The sequence below is a fragment of the Tachypleus tridentatus genome, chromosome 8, assembly GCF_004210375.1.
Source record: "Tachypleus tridentatus isolate NWPU-2018 chromosome 8, ASM421037v1, whole genome shotgun sequence".
NCBI classification, from domain to species: Eukaryota; Metazoa; Arthropoda; class Merostomata; order Xiphosura; family Limulidae; genus Tachypleus; species Tachypleus tridentatus.
The window spans coordinates 72,157,928-72,178,786 of NC_134832.1; the positions used below are offsets into that span (position 1 = coordinate 72,157,928).

The 20,859-nt window shown below is 35.2% G+C and overlaps 1 protein-coding gene across 3 annotated transcripts in view; it reads left to right on the plus strand.

The window, feature by feature from the left end:
- LOC143222648 (rho GTPase-activating protein 44-like) overlaps positions 1–20,859 on the plus strand; it is a 76,687-nt gene that overhangs the window by 12,777 nt on the left and 43,051 nt on the right. The gene's annotated exons all lie outside the window — the stretch shown is intronic.

The following is a 20,859-nucleotide window of genomic DNA, read 5'->3' on the forward strand; positions in this document are numbered from 1 at the left end:
AAATGTATATGTAAGAACGGCTGGTTTGGGTTGAGAAAAATTTTTATGTAGAGTAGCGAACAACGTTTCAACCTTCTTCCGTCATCGTCAGGCTCACAAATAAAGAAAGAGGTAACTGACCGATAGTTGACCACATGTTTGAAGGGGTTGTGTAACTGAGTGTCGGAATGTAAGCATGCCCTCTACATTCCTACACTCAGTTACGGTTTGTTTGTTTTTTATTATCTGTTTGGCAAGGAAGTTTTTTTTATAATAAAAATAACATGGTCATGACTTTCTAGAAAGTAATTTGTTTTATGAAAAAAAGCTAGTTTTGGTTGCTTCTACTGTCCCGTGCCAGTTTCCATTCAACTCTACGTTTACCCTCTGTTTTGAACAGTATGTTAAGTTTTACATTATTTCCAGATCATATATTAGTGACTTCCAGTGTATAAATCAATGTATTTACTTATTGCAATAGAACGATAGAAACATAAAGTTTGGTAACTGCAACAGATTGTTGGTCGGGGTAACTTTTGGTGAAATTGCAAGGGTTGTATTTTTTTTTTTTATTTCTTCAACTGTACGTGACCCAATTCTTCAAAGGTGCCCATGAACTTTAATCTTTTTGTTCTTATAAATTATATGAACTTTACATAGTGATTAACCTAAGTATGCCAATTAGTAATCATTTTTGATCAAAGTTTTTTAGCCATAGTATGCCAGTTGGTGTTAAGTTCTAATACTTAACGTTCGAATCCAGAACGAGTCACGGGAACAGGCTTACTGAATGATGAATAATATTTTAACATTCCTTTCACCATTCTTTAGCATTTTACACACATTTAAAGAGAAAGGCCAACGATCTCAATAGAACGCACGAAATAGTAGGTAAATGTTTTAAAACCTTTCTCATAATGCCATAAATTAATAATACTGTTTCAGCCGTGTTAATGACGTGTGTAAGTGGGTTATTTCTTTAGCGCAATTAGTGGAGCACTCGATTGTTGCTCAAGAGAATCAAGGTTTAAACCTTTAACCTGAAGCTGTCCTAAGAAGGTATATTATTTTAATTAAAGTGTTAATACTTATACCAGCCGTCTTTAGAATGCAGGATTTAAACCTGCTTGTGGAATACTCGGATAACTGGAGAAGAGTACTACCGTCTAATTAGTGGTCGTCCTGACACCATATGTTAAGGCCGGAAAATGAGCCTTGTTTATGAGAGAGTGAGAGAATTTAGTAGTCTGAGATATTGAAAGATTCCTTTCTATAAATTGCTTTTTTTTTTTCTAATAGACAAACGTTTGAGTTTTCAAACTACTTGGTGCGGTAGTGGTCTTGGTTCCAAACTGAGCTCAGGAAATATAACAATAGGATTACCACAGTTCCATCTTTTGAATTAAATAATCGATATTTTTATAGGTCTCAGACAAGCAACTTATTTCTGTACTTTAATCTTTCATACGTCTTATTTTAATTGAGGTCTCTCTCTATTTTTTTCTCAGTGTTAATTTGTGTGATACTTGAGCCTTCGATGTAGTTGTTCTATCCAAGTAAGCAATTTTCTTACTTATATAGCGAATAAAAAAACGCTTTAAAAGTATTACTAGCGTGCAGGTTTTATTGCTTCATTGAGAAGTTAGAAACCTAATAGCATGATAAAGACCGTACGTATAAAGCTTGTTTAAAAATCGCATGAATATCTTGTCATCAAAATTAAAAGTTATAATCGCTTGAAGTAATGGGTTAGAGGATTTAACTTTGAAATTCGGATCCACTACTTCAACACTAAGTAAAGCATCTAAAAATTCCTAAACATTACTGTTTCGTAAACATTTTAATATTCATGCGATTTTTACTTCTTGAGTAGTTAATAAGATTTTTAACAAAATTGTGACAGTTTTTAAATATTAAAAATCATGCGTTTTCTTCCAGATATCAAGAACGAAAGGAATTCCCAGGAAAATGACAAACTTTATATAAATATATTACACACATCTACAGACGCATACAAATTAGCCCTCTTATTTTTATATCATAATTCTGAAGGATTTCTTAGCCTAATTTTGGTGACCTAAAACACGCTTCGTATTGTTTCATTCAGTACTTGTTGATTATTTATTTGAAAGCCATTTAAACTTTAGGTTATACACACGTTTTCGGCATCATTTAAAGTTGAAAAAAATTCAAATGTAAGATATATATATACAGGAATTCAATGCACCATGACATAGATACCATAAAATTCACGAGAAAATAATAAGTTAGAGACATTTATAATAAATATTTTCCCAAAGCGCCTCTGTAAACATTGTTAACGTTTTACTTTGTGTGCCGGCTTGAAGAATTGTGGTTAAAAATTCTGTATACGTAAATACACGATTTTGTTGAATGATGATACATATACGTGAATGTCAAAAGCTTTTAAGGTGTGTCATTCTTTCTGGTGTGTTAGATTTTTGTCATAGGGGATATCCTGGTTTTCCATACAATGTACATGCGTTGATAAAGTTTAGGCGTTTTCGTTTTTTATGAGCAAATTCAGTATACCAACTGGTCGATTTGAATAATGTTGCGCATTACTAATACTGGTTAAGTTAACTAATGAAATATATGAGAGGAAGAAAATTTACAATATCAGCTAGTTTAAAGTACTAATAATGTGTATAAACCCCGTTTAAACTATTACATGTAAAAACGCAGTAATTATAAATGATGTAAAAAACAAATAAAAAAACAACTTGATATTATTACCCTCAATAACCAATAGCCATAGTTTGATTATTATTAAGCGAACGTTCACGTTTGTCGTGTCACCTCGAAATTTGTATTATAAACATTGACATACTACATGAAGTTTTACACTTTGTATGTCAACGATTTATGGCAAAGCGGAGAATTCCTGATTGGCAAAAACGGGGTACGTGGATCTTTGTATGTGGGTGTGTTTCCTGAAAGGTGTGGTGGATAGGCTGTAAATAAATGAGACAGATTACATAAGTTTATACAAAGAACCAATATTTAATTAAGATCTTTACAATTTATTGGACAAACAGTGCACTACAATACAAAACGAGTGATTGTGTGTTTTTATGTGTGATTATAGGGGCAGTGAGGACTTCAATAAATATGCTTTTTAGTGCATGAAGTCTCCCTTGTAAATTAGAATAGTGTGTGAAAGAGAATCACAGAAAAGTGTCACAAAGTTATAATGTAAAACAATAGAATAAATTCTAGCTTTGACCTGCATAAATAACAATAATAGTAACAAATCATACTATAAATAAAACTATTTCTTTCACTATCCTGGTAGCAACTTGTACACTGTTACCAGCAATTGCAAGCAGGAAGTTTTAGGTATTCTGTTGATTAATGGTTGTTAGATTAGTTGGCCAGTGGGCTATGAAGGTAATGGATGAGTCTATCTGCAGCTACTGCCTGATTTGCTGATAAGAATAACCCTGGATACTAATTAAAAAGCTTTTTGTCATTCCTGCAAAAAAATCAGACAAGAAGTTGCCTAATCTCCACTTGACCCAGTTAGTGCCAGAGCAAAATTAAAGATAGAAACCAGCTTATGTAATGCTGTATTCCAATCTTGGGAATTATAGAGAAAAAGAAAAAGGGGTGTGTGATTAGCATTTTCCTGTCAGTTATCATATCAAGGTTTTTGCTAAACTAATTGAGTGAACTTGACAAGAGTTGAAACAAGTTTGTGTTGTGCTCTGTGGTCACCTGTGAGACTGAGGCAGCTTTATTTTACACATTGTTTTAACAGGCTAAATGTGTTTTTGTAGTTAATAGCATTTGAACAGTTCTAGCAGTCTATTTTCTTTTAAAAACCTATGGTAACAGCTGCACATTTTCAGAATGTGACAAATTAAATAGATGCATAACTATAATGATATAATATGTCAATGCAAGTTGCAGTGTGTTTGTGTCTATAAAACTAACACAGATTTTACTATTCAGTTTTTTATGTATACCATAAGTTATTTTGATGGATGTTTTTTTCATTTTTTTACTTACAGAACATGGGTTGTAGTCAGATGAAGAAGTTTTATTAATTTCTTTTTTGTCTGTAGTGTTTTACAGTGAAGTTAAGCTTCCATTAATTTGTTTTTAAATATACTGTCAAAACATAACCAGGAACTAAGTGATGGTTAATTTCCTCCTGTACAGAAAGATAGCATGGTATGAGTAGTTTAAATGTATATTCTAGCATCAAGCACTGTTAATTATCATTATATTCTGTTCAAAGCAAGACACCTACAAAGATCAAAACTCTCTAGCCAAGAAATATGATATATCCCTACTGTCTTGTGGTAGTCACAATCTAATTGTATGAATGAAAAATACAATAATATTGCAGCAGGTGATGCTAAATTACACTTGTTTTTAATCATGCCATTTTGATATGAAATGAAGACTTTGATTTTATTTCTGGGATTTACATTATGCTAAAATTTATGTTCAATTTTATCAATTGGAAATCCATAGTATTTCTATTTTCTGATCAGGGAGATTTATTTTAATTGCAAGAAACTCTAAGCAGTCATTAAAAGAAGAAGAGAAAATGTACCAAATGTATAAAGATGCTGTGTAAAATAATCTTAATCCTGTGTGATATGTAATTTGTTCAGGGCTTAAAGTGTAGTCTATTAATAATAAGTAAGAGATAAAAAGAGGAAGGGTTATGAAGTTTAACAAAAAATTGCTTTCCAATTCATACAAGGATTGTTTTATTTTTTGTGGATAGAATAAAAGGTATTTTTTAATATTATTATTTTGCATTATAAGCTAAAGTCAGATCAAGTGTTATAGGTTAATTATTGACTTCATAGTGTTCTACAGAGGTTGAGTGTGTTATATTGAAATTAGTTTAGAACTACCATGCTGCTACAGTTCAGGTCACCACATCTGATAATGTTTAATTTAACAGCAGTGTATCTGGTCAGTAGTCCTGCAGCATAGCTTCTGTTGCAAACAGTATTGTTATAAGGCTGTAATGTTCAAAGCATACTTCTTCTTTTTGATTTTTTTATATAATCTGATGTAATGTAGGAGAATGATGGTTTTTTATTGTTCAATAACACTCCAATTACATAGAAATCCACAGGTGTTGCATCTGGTGATTTGAAGAGTATATCTTCATATGGAATAGCATGCATATCCATTTTATCCTCCAGTTCCTTGAAGACTACAGTGTTTAAGAAGATATGCTATTGAAGTAGCTTGTGTATCCATTGCTTTTGTTGTTTTTCCAGATGGAAATATTTCTTGATTATATTGCATGCTGTTTCGTGAAATATGGATGGCTTTTGCTACTGTGCTATATTTCATGGAGTATCACCTGTTACAAAGTGCCATACCTTGCCTACCACAGTTGTAGTAGGACTTGCAGTCTCTTTCAGGATATTCTGGGGTTTTCAAGTTGATCAATATTCCTGGGTTTTCTAACAAAAACAAAATATATCCCAGCCTAAGAAACTCTTAACTCTTCATTTTTAACATATTTTTATGATTTGAATGTATGAATATTTTGTGTCAGAAAGAGTTGTGATTAGTGTTTGGTAGATTCCTGCTGCCAATGAAATGTTAATGTCAAAATGTAGCTCTGACACTTGCGAATATAAAATTGTGGTTGTGACATATCTTGTTTCTTTTCAAATTGAAAATCACTTTAAAATTATGTAGTCAACCATTTGTACTTACCCAAAACTTTCACACAAATAACAACAATTTATTAGATATGTATTTGCCAACTGATTATCTGTTTGAACCCCTCGGTGTGGATTCCTGTAGGTGGTGAGGGGACCTCCCAGGGAAGATTCTGTTCTTTCAGTTTATCTCCTCTGGGATCTAAACATTCACACATGTGTTTGCCATGTGTGGTGGCCTGTGAGAGAATCTTGGTGGTTGAGGGGTCCACCCCTAACACACCACATTGGCCTTGAATTCCTGTAGATGGGTGGCCTTGAAGTGGCCCCCCTTGGATAATTTGGCTGGTCTACTTGAGCTATAGTCAAACAAGTACCAGTGTTGGATATTCTCAACAGGTGTAGTGGAGATTGTATCTGATGCTGGTGTTTGGGTATAGTGCTCACGAAACCCTAGTGTTGCTGCAGTATCCTTGTTTGGCATTGTAGTGCATCCCTTCATTGGGCTCCATGGTGGGTGGGTCAGTGGGCACTGAAATATTCCTTTTTTTTATGGATCCTCTGAATAAGAACTTAAAATAGTGAAAAAACAGTCCACAGGTAAACGACTACATTTTGAAGATTCTGAACAGCAATCTTCAACATCTGTAACACCTGTTGTACCTCATTTTCTTATACTACATTCTCTTTCAGACAAACTTCTAGGGCAGATGTCTCCCTTTTTCATTCAGAAGGGACTAGAGGGACTTGCTGGTTCTCCAAAGTAAGTAAAGAAACTTTTTCCCTGGTGACATATTGGTGGAAACATTCAATGCAGTGAACTCTTATTGCATTCAAAGGTGATTGGGGATATACCTGTTGAAGTGACACCTCATGCTACTTTGAATTCATTACGAGGAGTTATTGTTCAGAGGAATTTGAAGAACTTTCCTGAATCAGAAATTCTTGCTGGTTTCTTCACCCAAGGAGTTTCTTCTCCACTCACAAAGATAGAATTTGATGCCAACCAGTGTCCTTATTTTGAAGTTTTTACTTCACCATGTCCACTTGCCACCATCATGGCAGGTTATCTTAATTGTAGAGTATGGCCATACATTCCAAACCCTCTTAGATGTTTCAAGTGTCAGTGATTTGGTATTTTAAAAACGTCATGTCGTGGTTCCTTGACATGTTCTTGTTGAGGTGGCAAGGACCATGATGCCTCTGAGTGTGAAATAGACCCTCGTTGCATCAATTGCATCCTACTTTCCTTCTTGCCCTAAATAGTTGGAAGAAAAAGAGGTGCAGTGTTTGAAAATGATTCATAACATTACTTATCATGAGGCTCGAAAGTTGTTGTTCACCACTTCATCTCGGACGTATACTGCTGCACTTCATTCCACTACTACAGTGGGGGTGTATATGGATCTCTCTACGCCTCCAAAAGAATCGTTCTCAAACCGAACAAAAAGTCTTTTGACCTCCATGGTTAAAAACATTGAATCAATTTCAACACCAATCTCAGTCCCTAACATACATCCCAGCAAATCCCAAGATCCACTTCCTTTGGTTCCAGGTATGGGCATTTCTTTAGGCACATTTTCTCCAACCCCAAGATGCAAAACAATCATTCGTTTATGTCCTCAGTTGCTGGAATCTTCTTCCAACAGCAAAGACCTGCCCAATCGACCCAGGGTAGGATCCCTGGAGGTCAATAGACCTCCCTTGAATAAAGACAGTAAAGAAAAAATACGTGGTCAGAAACAGAAGAGCTCTCCACCCAATTCTCCTGAACATAAATAGGAATGGCCACCTTGATATAATGGAACTGTCAAGGTTTACATTCTAATCTGGATGACATCAAAGTACTGATTGCTTCCCATCATCCTGTATGTTTTTACTTACAGGAAACATTTCTGAAACCTGCTGATACAGTCATCTTTTGGCAGTTTTCTGTGTACAGAAATTACAAGCTGTGTGACAGTTGAGTATAATGGAGGGGTGGCATCGTTGGTTGATCAGCATGTGCCCACCTTGTCTTTGCCATTCGACTTTGGAGGCTGTAGCCATCTTTGTTTCCTTGGATCATACCATCATTGGTTATTCTCTCTATGTGTCGCCTGGAGAGACTTGTGATCAATCAGACCTTCATGCTCTCATTGAACAGTTTCTGTCTCCCTTTTTAATCCTGGGTCTTTAATGGACATCATTCCATCTGGAGAAGTGCTGATATTCATGGGAGTGGTTGCTCTGTAGAGCGTATGCTCTTTGAACACAACCTTTCTCATTTCAGTAGTGGTTCTTATACTTATTTTTATGCACTCAGTCAGTCCTTTACTGATATTGATCCTTCAGTTTTTTCCCCTTCACTGTTCTCCCACTTTTCATGGAGGGTTAACAATAATCCATGAGGCATTGATCATTTTCCTATAATTTTGAGAGAGACTGACCGTAGTTGATGTCACTTGACCCTTGTGCCTCGGTGGAAGCTGGATCAAGCCCTCTTTCATTGCTCTTGCAGAATGTGATCCTGCCATCATCTGTAAGCCATCAAGAGACAACTGTGTGGCAGAAGTAACTTATACAGGCAGCTTCTCAATGTATTCCTAAAACATCGACAAGTTTTCCATGGTATTCTTCTCCATGGTGGAATCCTGCCTGCCACATGGCATGGAAAGCTCAAAAATGGGTTTGGGATACTTTCTGTAGATATGACACTCTCTTGAACTGCATCACTTTTCAGCAGGCCTGTGCACGTGCTTGGTGAGTAAGATATCAAAGCCAGAAGGAATGTTGTTCACAACCAGCATATCTTCTACCACCAGTTCCAAAGTCATATGGGACATGATTTGAAAGGTCAGTGGGCAATAAAATTCTCTCCTCCCTCTTGATTTTGCTCTGTGATGGCCAGGAAGTACCTAATACCTAGAACATTCCCCTTACTCTAGGTGAAAGTTTTTGCCAGATATTTAGCACTTTTGCTTCTTCTTCCACCTCCTTAGCCATCAAGACTCTGGCAGAGCGACCACCTCTCTCTTTTCGAGCTAATTGTCTCTGTGACTATAATTGTTCCTTTACACTGGTGGAACTCAAACTGGCCCTTCATTTGTCTGGCAGTATGTAGGTCTGACCTGATGATGTACATTATGAAATGCTGTGCCATCCATCTCCTGCTTCTCTTACTATTCTTCTGATTTGTTTTTAACTGGATCTGGCAAGAGAATATTTTTCCTGATGCCTGGCACCAGACTATTGTGCAGTCTTTCTCTGAGTCTGGGAAGGATCGCAAGATTCCTTCAAATAACCTTCCATTGCTTTGACGAGTTGTCTCTGTAAGACCTTAGAGAGGCTGGTTAATGCTCATCTTGTTTGGTTCCTCGAATCAAACAACCACCTCTTTACCATCCAGTGTGGGTTCTGACAATAGCACTCCACAAATGACCACCTGATTTGACTTGAAACATCAATCAGAGAAGCCTTACTCAAACAACAACATCTTGTATCAATATTCTTTGACATTGAGAAGGCTTATGATACATCATGGAGGTATGGCATTTTGCAAAACCTCCATTTATATGGGTTGTGTGGTCATTTGCCGATTTTTACTAAAAATCTTTTAATAGACAGGTGATTCTAAGTTGGTGTGAGTTTGACACTTTCCCATTCTTTTTTACAGGAACTTGGAGTCTCTCAGGGCTGTGTTCTGAATGTTACACTTTTCAGTATAAAGAGTAATGCCATCACAGAAAAATTCCTCTTACTATTGCAAACGGGCTCTGTGTTGACAACTTTCACATCTCATGTCAGTTGTCGAACATGAAGTATATTGAGCAGCAGCTACAGACTGCCCTCAATCATTTTGTGAAGTGAACCACAGCAAGCGGCTTTAACTTGTCTCTCTCTAAAACTGTTTGCCTGCACTTTTGCTGCTAACAAGGGATTCATGCTGATCCTGAACTCCATATCAGTGAAGTTGTGCTGCCTGTGTGTTCCTTGAGATGAATTCTTGGGGCTTATCTTTAATTGTAAACTGACCTTTTATACCACACATCTAGCAGCTATGGGTCAAATGTACAAGAGCACTGAATATCTTCCATATCTTCTCTTCCACCACTTGGGGAGCAGATTGATATTCTATGCTAAAGATATATCATGCTCCTATTCGATCAAAACTAGACTATGGATCAGTGGTCTGAGGCTCTGCCAGGACATTGGTCTTAAAGATGCTGGATGCCATTCATCATCACAGACTTTGGCTCTTGCACCTGGGCTTTCTGCACCTCCCCAGTTCAGTGATTATACACAGAATCTCATGAATCTTCTTTGCACCTCCTCTGTTTGCAGCTGTCTTTACTATATGCTTCAAAACTTCATTTTTTACCAAAGCATCCCACCTATGGTTGTGCTTTCCTTCCTCAGTGGGCTGTGCATTTTCAGAAAAGATGATCTGCCATTGTTCCTTTTGGCCTTTGTATCCAGGTGCAGTTGGATGAATTGGGTCTGTCCTTGGATAATATTGCTATATCCACTGGTCAGCCCATCCCACCATGGCTTATTACAATTCCCATATGTGTCCTGTTTTTAAGTCATCTGAGAAAAGCAGACATTCCCAATTGGAAATACTGTCTGCTATTTGCTGAACATCTTTTAAACCATCCTTCCATTCCTATTTATACAGATGGTTCAAATCAGATGACTATGTGGGTTCTGCCATCGTTTGTTGTGGTTTGGTGGTTACTTGCAGAATCCCCTCTACAGTTTCTGTGTTTACTATATGCCATTTCTTTTGCCCTGGATCACATAGAAGCAAAGCAGTATTGAAACTGCACTATTTATACTGACTCGCTTAGTTCTCTACTGGCCCTGGAATCACTTCATGTTAGTTCACACCATTTTTGCTGATATTCTAAACTGACTGGCCCATTTCTCTTTAACATCTTCTATCCAGTTTTTCTGGATACTGGGCTGTGTTGGTATTCGTGGGAACGAGCTCCCCAACACTGCAACTAAATCTATCTGCTCTGGCACCATCACTGCTGTGCCTGTTCCATACGTGGACTGTGGCCCTGTATTCAGAGCTCAGCTTCATGTCAGTTGGCAGTTGACTTGGAATGAGCAACGTGAAAACAAGCTTTTCCAAATAAAATCCTCTATTGGACTTTGGTCGTCTTTCTTTCATAAGGATCGGAAAGAGGAAGTTGTTCTAACTAGACTATGCATTGGTCACAGTTCTTTAACACATCCTTTTTTTTTTATGTGGGACTGATGCACCAATGTGTTGTCTGTGTAACTCTTAGGTCACAATAAGCCACTCTTGCTGTCATTATGACTCTCAATGACGGCACAATTTTAAACATGTTCTGTCCCAAGGTTTATCCATAACATTAGACAGTGTTGTTGACACTGTCCACCTTAGAAATGTTCTTAGTTTTTTGAAGGCCATTAATCTTTTTAATGCTATTTAAGTTTTTTAGTTTAAACATTAGACCTTTTTTAATGTGATTCCCTTTTAAGAATTGAAGTACATCTAGTTTGATTTGGAATTAGAAAATGGCCGTAATGTCACATAACTCAAAACCAGGACTGGAAAGGCCAACTTCAGGTGACTAATGCTGTTATTTGAAGTGCCTATTAGTTTTTCTGGTGTGTTATAATTAAAATTTTGCTACAAGTCTTTTAAAACTTGTATTACTTTACTTTCGGAAAGTGTCCCTAATGTCAAATATCTCAGAACATGGACTGGAAAGGCCAACTTCAGGTGACTAATGGTGGTTTTTGAACTTACCTGTTAGTCTTTCTGGCAAGTTATGAAAATTATAATTATGCTTCAGAAAGTTCTTTACAACGTATATTACTGTAGTTTTTTCTTACTGCTGTAGACTGGATGTAAAAATTGGTTTTAATGCTATTTATGTTGTTGTTTTTAGTTCAAAAATTAAACTTTGTTTTGTTTTACCTTAATTTCATTTTATGAATTTTAATAACTTAAATTTTAACTTTTTATTGGATGTTTGGTGCAGATAGCCTAGTTGCTTTTTGCCATAAAACATCAATCCAACTAACCAGTCTATTAGAAAAGTCCTTTCATAAGTTTCTAGATTTATTTAAAAAAAAACAAAACAGTATTTAATTGGAGGTGATGGAAATTTAATTATAATTTGAAAAAATGTTAAGGAATTTATTTTATGTTACAATACAAAATGTAGACTTGGGTCTTAATTAACTTATTTTTACATTGTAGTATATTAGAAATTAGGCATAGACCTTATTACATTTGTTTTGTATTACCTCAGGAATTTAATTTTGATTTTAATTAATGTTTTACATTGCAATATATTAGGATATAGATGAGTGTTTTTTATAATTAAATTTACATTGTAAAATACTAGATAAAGTTAGATAAAGCTATGTACAAAAACTGTAGAATAAAACTCAAATATTTTATTGTAGGTTTTCATTTTTATATACAAGAAAACTATTAAACATTCCCATTAGGAGTTTCAGGAAAATTTAATAATGTCTTCTGATTATATTAAATTTATTCTATAGCTTGTGAATTGAATGAAGGATAAATTTCCAGTATAAATTTTCCAAATAAGGATTTTTGTAAATGTGTATAGAATTTTTTTTATTTTACTGTTTCATTAGATAAGTTTATTTACATGAGTTTTGTGTTTAAAGTATGCCTGTCTTTGTGATTTGTAAAACTGCTTTAACATCCTGGAAATTCTGTAACAGTTTGTACCAGCTGTTCACACTAACAGGTTTGAAATTATAGAATCTATGCTCCAAGCATCATTGTTGAGGATGAATAGTGGCCAGAATTAGTGTGAAATAAAAAAAAAAAAATTCTATTTTATTTTTAATACACAATTTGTAAAGTGTTGAATAGTATAATGATAATGATAGCCAAGTTTATGTTTGTGAATTTGCACTATTTGTAGTTCAGTAGATTAAATGTGTGATGGAGTTTTTACTCAGGACTTTATTGAAATATATATACCTTAAAGAGAAAGTCAAATATTCTGTTAACTGTAAAGAACTGGGAAACTGCTCACCAGTAAAAAACTAAATAAGTGTTTGTAAGCATTTATTTTTATGAGGTTCAAAAGCACATTTTCTGGTAATTTCACTGCATGTACGGCAGTGCTGAAGTTCACCTCACACATGTATGTTTAGGTTTCTAGAAAAGTTTATGCTGCATTAATAGATAAATAACTTCCAGCTAGAGGCTTTTAGGTCATGTTAGTCATGAAAACGTGCTTGAAGCTAAAAAAGTGAATTAGTATTGAGTCACAAGCTTTAGAAATATAGGTAGCAGAAAGTGGCTCATGGTATAAGGGGTGGGTTACTACCTAGGTATTGTATGAGAGAAACAACCTTGAATTAGGATATAACCTCAGCAAATTACAAAACAGAAATTATGTTTAACTAGAGGCTACACATCTAATGTTGTGTGAGCACCTTCTAACAGATTTACTTTTAAAGCTTTTATTATAATAGTAGTATTTGTATATTTATTAAATAGTTGTAAAGAAGTTCATTATGTTGAAAAAAAAGTCATAAGCTGCTGTATTTTTAAATAGTATATAGAGATGAATTTTTTACCTTATGCAAAAACAATTCAGTATAGTTTCTAATTAACTAGTTGATAATTGCCATCATTATATAAAGTATTTGTTATATTATACGTACATATATAAATTATATATGTAACCAAATATTTGTCATTTAGTTAAATGTTGTATAAACATCAGAAAAATAAATAAAACTTCTTCCATTATAATGATAGAATATTACATAATGACTAATTAGATTAAGCAAATTTAAAATAATAATAACATCTTAGTGTAGTGTTAAAGCAACAGCTAAGTTTGCATATAGCTTGTTGTACTTCTGTCTTTGACTAGTAAATTGCTTTGGCAGTAGAAACCTAACTGTATATATACACTATATAATCTAAAGTATGACATTAACCACATGTGACTGGAATTTTGTATTACTATGAAGAAATGGTACTCCCTTTTGAAGTTTTTAGTTTTAAGTTTCAGGTAAGTAATGAAATGTTAACCTTCTTGTTTTTTTTGTTTCTCATTATATGTCTGAAAATAAACGTAGTACTGAGAGAGTTGTTTGTGTATGTAGTAAAGGTGTTAAGGAATTTCTTAAACACTTGTATACAATTAAACATTCTTTTATGAACAAGTTAAAACAGTGTGCGAGAGGACTATAAAAAGTACGATATTTTATAATATATATAACCTTATCATAACGATAAGGTTATGAATTATAGTAGATATAGTTAGAAAGGGACAATTAGTGACTTTGTGAAAAATAAAAATTATCAGAATGAAAACTTTGTATTTTTAAAGGAAATAATGTATTTAAAAAATATAAATGAAATTTAGATAGGACTTGTTAGCTTCATGTGATAATAGTGTATATAACTTTATATATATATATATATCACAGACAAAAGTAGCCACTGTAGGATGAAGGCAACTTTTTTGTAAACTGTATATTTTGGGTAAGCACACTGCTTAAAGTATGCAGGTTTTTTGTATGTGTGCAGTTTCTAATTATTCATGTACATGTAGACTTATTGTTAATTTGAAATGTAAGAATAACTATTTTTTATGTTGTGTAAAAGCCTAAAAATCATGCAAAATTGTATTTTGAAGAAGTTCTCATTTTGAGACTTGCTGTAGATGATCATTTATTCATTAAATACTTAATTATTTTCCATTGGACCTTTAAGTTAAAAGTAATAGGATTTGTATTATGACATTATAAGCATAAATGTATGAGTAAAACAAGCAAAATATTACTCTTGCATTTACAATCAATGAGTCAAATTGGGCACTGTTTTATAGGAATCATTATAAAATCTAACATTACATTGAAAACCATATATTTTTTGGGCTGGGTGATATAAGTTTGTATATGAAAAATGTGGTGAATTACCATCTTTATATACTTATCCAAATAAAGATGTATGTCATCTTAGCAGGTGATAACAAGATATGTATAGTGTCAATTTTTCTATTGGTGGTTAGCAGAAGGAAACTTTCTGTGCTCCTAGCTATTGTACAATGATGAAAGTTGATAATCTGACCATAGAATGGCATATGGTATTGATGGTGTCTGTCATTCTGAGACTGTGGAACCAATGCCAAAATTAATATTGAAGCATGTTGATTTTTTTAACTACCTAAAAAGGGGATGAAAGCTCTTTTTATTAGCCTGTTGACCAAAGAAAGGCTAATCTAGAAGTACAGTGTTACTTTGTCTGAATAAATTGAACATTTTAAATCATGAGAGACCTTTACAGTAATCCAACATTATTTTACTGTGATAAGGGTTAATTATTTAAAAAAAAGTTTGAATATTCATATACAAACATTTGATTTCTTGATCTGTTTAGATATTCATTGATAATTATGGATCCTTCAAATAAAAACTTAAATAAAACAGTAAAAAAACAGTCCATAGGTAAATGACCACACCTTGAAGATTCTGAGCAGCAATCTTTAACATCTGTAACACCTGGTGTACATTATTTTCTTATATTACATAATCTTTCAGACAAACCTTTGGAGCAGATGTCTCCCTTTTTCATTCAGAAGGGACTAGAGGGGCTTGCTGGCTCTCCAAAGTCAGTAAAGAAGCTTTGTTTGGTGACATATCTGTGGAAACATTCATATCTCAACACAGTGAACTCCTCTTGCATTCAAAGGTGATTGGGGATATACCTAATACACCTCATACTACTTTGAATTTATCGGAAGGAGTTATTGTTGAGAGGAATTTGAAAAACATCTCCGAGTCAGAAACTCTTGCTGGTTTCTCCACTCAAGGAGTTTCTGCAGTGAGGCATATCTCCACTCGCAAAGATGGAATTATGATGCCAACCAATGTCCTAATTTTGAAGTTTACTTCACCACGTCCACTTGCCACCATCAAGGCAGGTTATCTTAATTGCAGGGTATGGCCATACATTCCAAACCCTTTCATTGAACAGTTTCCGTCTCCCTTTTTGATACTGGGAGACTTTAATGGACATCATCCCCTCTCGGGAAGTGCAGATAATGATGGGAGGGGTCTCTCCATAGAGCATATGCTCTCTGATCACAACATTTTTCTTTTCACTACTGGTTCTTATACTTAGTAGACTGGCCGTGGTTGATGTCACCCGACCTGCATGCCCTGATGGAAGCTGGATCAAGCAAACTGGCATTCTTTCCCTGCTCTCGCAGAACTTGATCCTGCCATTGTGTGTAAGCCATCAGTAGAAGACATTGAGACAGCAGTAACTGACTGTATTATACAGGCAGGTACTCAGTGTATTCCTAAAACCTTGACACATTTTACAGGATTTCCTCGTTTGTGGTGGAACCCTTCTTGCTGCGTGGCATAGAAGGCTCAAAAATGGGCCATGGATACTTTTCATAAGTGTCCCACACTCATGCACCTCATTGCTTTCCAGCGGGCCTGAGCACGTGCCTAGTGGGTAAGACGTCAAAGCCAGAAGGAATCCTGGATTAAGTTCGCAACCAGCATATCTTCTATCACCAGTTCCAAAGCTGTATGTGACAAGATTCGAAAGGTCAGTGGGCAACATAATTCTGTCCCCCTCTCGATCTTGCTCTTTGATGGCCACAAAGTAGCTACATTTATAGGGATTGTCCCATTTTTATTGAAAATTTTTAAGTGAACAGGCAATTTCAGGTTTGTGTGGGTTTGACACTTTCCCATTCTTTTTTACAGGAACTTGGAGCCCCTCAGGGCTGTGTTCTGAGTGTCACACTTTTAAGTATGAAGATTAATGCCATCATTGAACAACTCCCTCTTGCTGTTGCAAATGGGCTCTATGTCAACGACTTTCACATCTCATGTCAGTTGTCGAACATGAGGTATATTGAGCAGCAGCTGCAGACTGCCCTCAACTGTTTACTAAGGTGGACCACAGCAAATGGCTTTAACTTGTCTCTCTCTAAAACTGTTTGCCTGCACTTTTGCTGCTAACAAGGGATTCATGCTGATCCTGAACTCCATATCAGTGAAGTTGTACTGCCTGTGTGTTCCTTGAGATGAATTCTTGGGGCTTATCTTTAATTGTAAACTGACCTTTTATACCACACATCAAGCAGCTATGGGTCAAATGTACAAGAGCAATGAATATCCTCCATGTCCTCTCTTTCACCACTTGGGGAGTGGATTGATGTTCTGTGCTAAAGATATATCATGCTCTTATTTGATCGAAACTAGACTATGGATCAGTTGTCTATGGCTCTGCCAGGACCTCGGCCTTGAAGATGCTGGACCCCTTTATTCATCAAGGACTTTAACTCTGCAATGAGGCTTTCTGCACTTATCCAGTTCAGAGCTAATACACAGAGTCTCATGAACTTCCTCCACAACTCTGTCATTTGCAACTGTCTTTCCTGTATGCTTTGAAACTTTGATCCTTACCACAGCATCCCACCCAGAGTTGTGTTTTCCTTCCTTGGTTGGCCATGCTTTTTCAGCCATTGCTCCTTTTGACCTTTGTATCCATGTGCAGTTGGATGAATTGGGTCTGTCCTTGGATAACATTGCTATATCCACTGATTAGCCCATCCTACCATGGCTTATTTACAATCCCCATATGTGACCTTTGTTTAAGTCATCTGATAAAATCAGATACTCCTGATTGGAAGTACTATCTGTTGTTTGCTGGATATCTTTGGAACCATCCTTCCATTCATATTTATACAGGTGGTTCGACACTGTGTGGGCTCTGCTATGGTTTTTTGTGGTTCAGTGGTTGTGCACAGAATCCCCTCTACAGTTTCTGTGTTCACTGCTGAACCATATACCATTTCTCTTGCCCTGGATCACATAGAAGCTAAGCAGTACTCAAATTACCCAATTTATTCTGACTCAAAACTGCCTGGCCCATTTCTCTTTAACATCTACTTCTATCCAGTTTTTCTGTACACTAGGCCATGTTGGTATTTGTGGGAATCATCTCACTGACACCGCAGTTAAATCTGTCTGCTCAGGTACCATCACTGCTGTGCCTGTTCCATACATGGTCTGTGGTCCTGTATTCGAGGCTGAGCTACCTGCCAGTTGGCAGTTGACTTGGAGTGAGGAATGTGAAAGCAAGCTTTTCCAAATAAAACTCTCTATTGGACTTTGGCTGTCTTAATTCTGTGAGGATTGGAAAGAGGAAGTTGTTCTAACTAAACTACGCATTGGTCACAGTTTATTAACTCATCATTTTCTTTTATCTGAAACTGACACACGAATGTGTTGTCTGTGTGACACTCAAGTTACAATAAGCCACGCTTTACTGTCTTGCTGTCATTGAGAGTTGTAACAACAGCACCATTTTAAACATGTTTTGTCCTAAGGTGTATTCATAACGTTGGACAGTGTCATTGGCGATAGTAACACTGTCCACCTTACAAATGTTTTTAGTTTTTAAAGGCCATTAATATTTTCAATGCTATTTAGTTTTTTAATTTATAAATTATACTTTTTTTAATGTGATTCCTTTTTAAGAATTAAAGTACAACTAGTTTGATTTGAAATTAGAAAATGGCCGTAATGTCAAATAACTCAAAACTAGGACTGGAAAGGTGAACTTCAGGTGACTAATGCTGATGTGTGAACTTATCTATTAATCGTCATTGTATTACGGTAGTTTCTCTCTTACTTCTGTAAACTAGATATAAAAATTGGATTTAATGCTATTTATGTTTTTAATTAAAATATTAAATATTGTTTTGTTTTACCTTGATTTCTTTTTACAAATTTTAATAATTTTACTTTAATTTGAAATTTTTACCGGATGTTTGGTGCAGATAACCTAGTTGCTTCTCGCTTTGAAACACCAAACCAACCAACCATATCATGTTATAGATCTCCATTATGAGTAGTTTCAGTTGGTGGTGGAATTTTTTATGGATTTTACAAATGAAAAAAACAAAACAAAACTTGTAAAACCAAATAAACACACATTGCTGTACCATAGTTTCCGATTCTTCATTCTTCTTCAAAAACGCCTCTTTTTAAGATGTCTTTATGTATATATGTGTGTGTGTATGAAAATGATTAAAAGGACTTGCTGGCTCTCTAAAGTAAAACAGAATTTAAGGTTTTGGAACATGCTAGCTCGAACATCAAGCTCTGTGAAGACAGTGGGTTCTTCTTGAAATCAGAGACCACTGGGGGAACATTTATTGAAGTCCCTGTCCCTTGCATGCTTGTACACTCACAATACTTTGATATTTTCAAGAGAAGTTATTGTTGGAAGGGGTTTTAACATCGTAGAATTTGAGATTCTTCCTGATTTCTTAAAATCAAGGAGTGTAATCTTTTAAAATAGTGGACTATCTGATCCAAATAGGTTGTTCATATTGACCTTTATATTACGTGGCCACTTGCCAATATAAAGACATCTGGTTTCTGATGCCTAGTTAAGCCTTATATTCATTACTTTTCTAATTCTTCCATCAGAGGCTTAGACTATAAAACATCTCTCTATGGCTCATGATGATAAGAGAACCCACTTGTAGAGAAAAATATATATGTAAAAACAGCTGGTATGGGTTGAAAAAATTCTCAACCCATACCAGTCATTTTTACATATATATATTTATCTCTCTATGGCTGTTTACTCTGTGTTTGTTGCAGCAGCAAAGATTAAGAGAGCATTGAGTGTCAGAATGAGCCATTCTGTGTCAGGGGCATAGCCTCTACTACAGAGTGAAAGAGAGGGTGTCATTTAAAAAGAATAAAAAGGTGACTTCTTCTTTTAAGTAATTTATTTACATTTATTAAAATAAAAATTGGAAGATTATAGACCTGTCAGATATGTTAGAATATGCCCTTGCTCTGTGTAAACGTTCCCTTTTTTCTAGATAATGGTTTAACTGGATTACAGAGAAAAAAATGTAGACGATTAAGACTTTTAAAAACATTTTGTGACCTGAGGCCAGAAGGTTGATGGTACCTTTAACAAAAACAGGATTATGATGCTGTACTATGTTTGATTGCTACAGTGGGTATACAAACACCTCTTTCTGTTACATTTGTGGAAACTTTCTTCAACTGCTTGTAAGCTCTGTTCTCTGCAGACAAGCTGGTGAATAAATTCATATCAAACGTCATCTTTATTCTTATACAGTTGTACCAATAAGCAAGTAAGAACATTTTCATCAGTTTTAATTTGTGGTGCTATTATTTGCACTCACTCTCATTCAATAGAATCCTGTTTGTCAAATGAGAACCTGCTCCTTTGATGGAAAGAAGGGTTCATGAAGGTTGATAGACCTAGTATTAATGATAATAATAAAGAACAGTAAAAAAAAAACCAAAGCAAAGAAAAAGCTTTATGCACAGATTTTTTTCAACAATACAGGTGACAATGGCCACACTGATACAGTGCGACTGTCGAGGTTTTTTGTACCAACTTAGATGACATTGAAGCATTGGTTGCTTTTTAACAACCTGTATGTACATTAATATATTTTTTAGAAACTGCTCTTTCTGTCACTGTTTAGCAGTTCTTGTACAGATTGCGTGATAGACAGGTTTGTGGAAGGAATAACATTGCTGGATGACCAGCAGACTCTCTTCTTCTATGATTGTACAACGTCTACACCACTGAAGGCTCTAGCTGTTTTCTTTTTTTACCCATCACAAAGAGGTAATTGGCCATAAAGATCTTTAATATCATATTGATCAATTACTATCTTCCTTTTATCATTCTGAGAGACTTAAGTGGATACAATCTGCTGTGGCGTGATGGAGATATTATTATGAGACTGGTTTATCTGTAGAATTATTGCTTTCATGTTGCCACCTTTCTTTTTTTAGTACTTTGAATATATATATTTTCATAGGCTTTCTGAATTTCTTGAATTCAAACTATGTACATTTTACTTCTGATGTTGAAGACTTTTTTGCATTATATTGTAATGCTGTGATTGCTGATGCATCATCCCACATGGCAGTGTGTTTTCATCAGTCTTTTCTGGTGACTTGACACCTTTGTCTGTTCTATTTATGAATTATAAACCTGTCATCAAGGCAAGGCTTTATGCCATTTGGAAGGTGATTTAGGTAAAGCAATGTCTGAACAAACTTTTGCAGGTAAAACCTGCAATTGTAGTGATTAGATACCTAATTTGCACAGTAATTGGGTGGAAGAAGTCCTCAAAGGATCTACAAAGGCATTGTTTTCTCT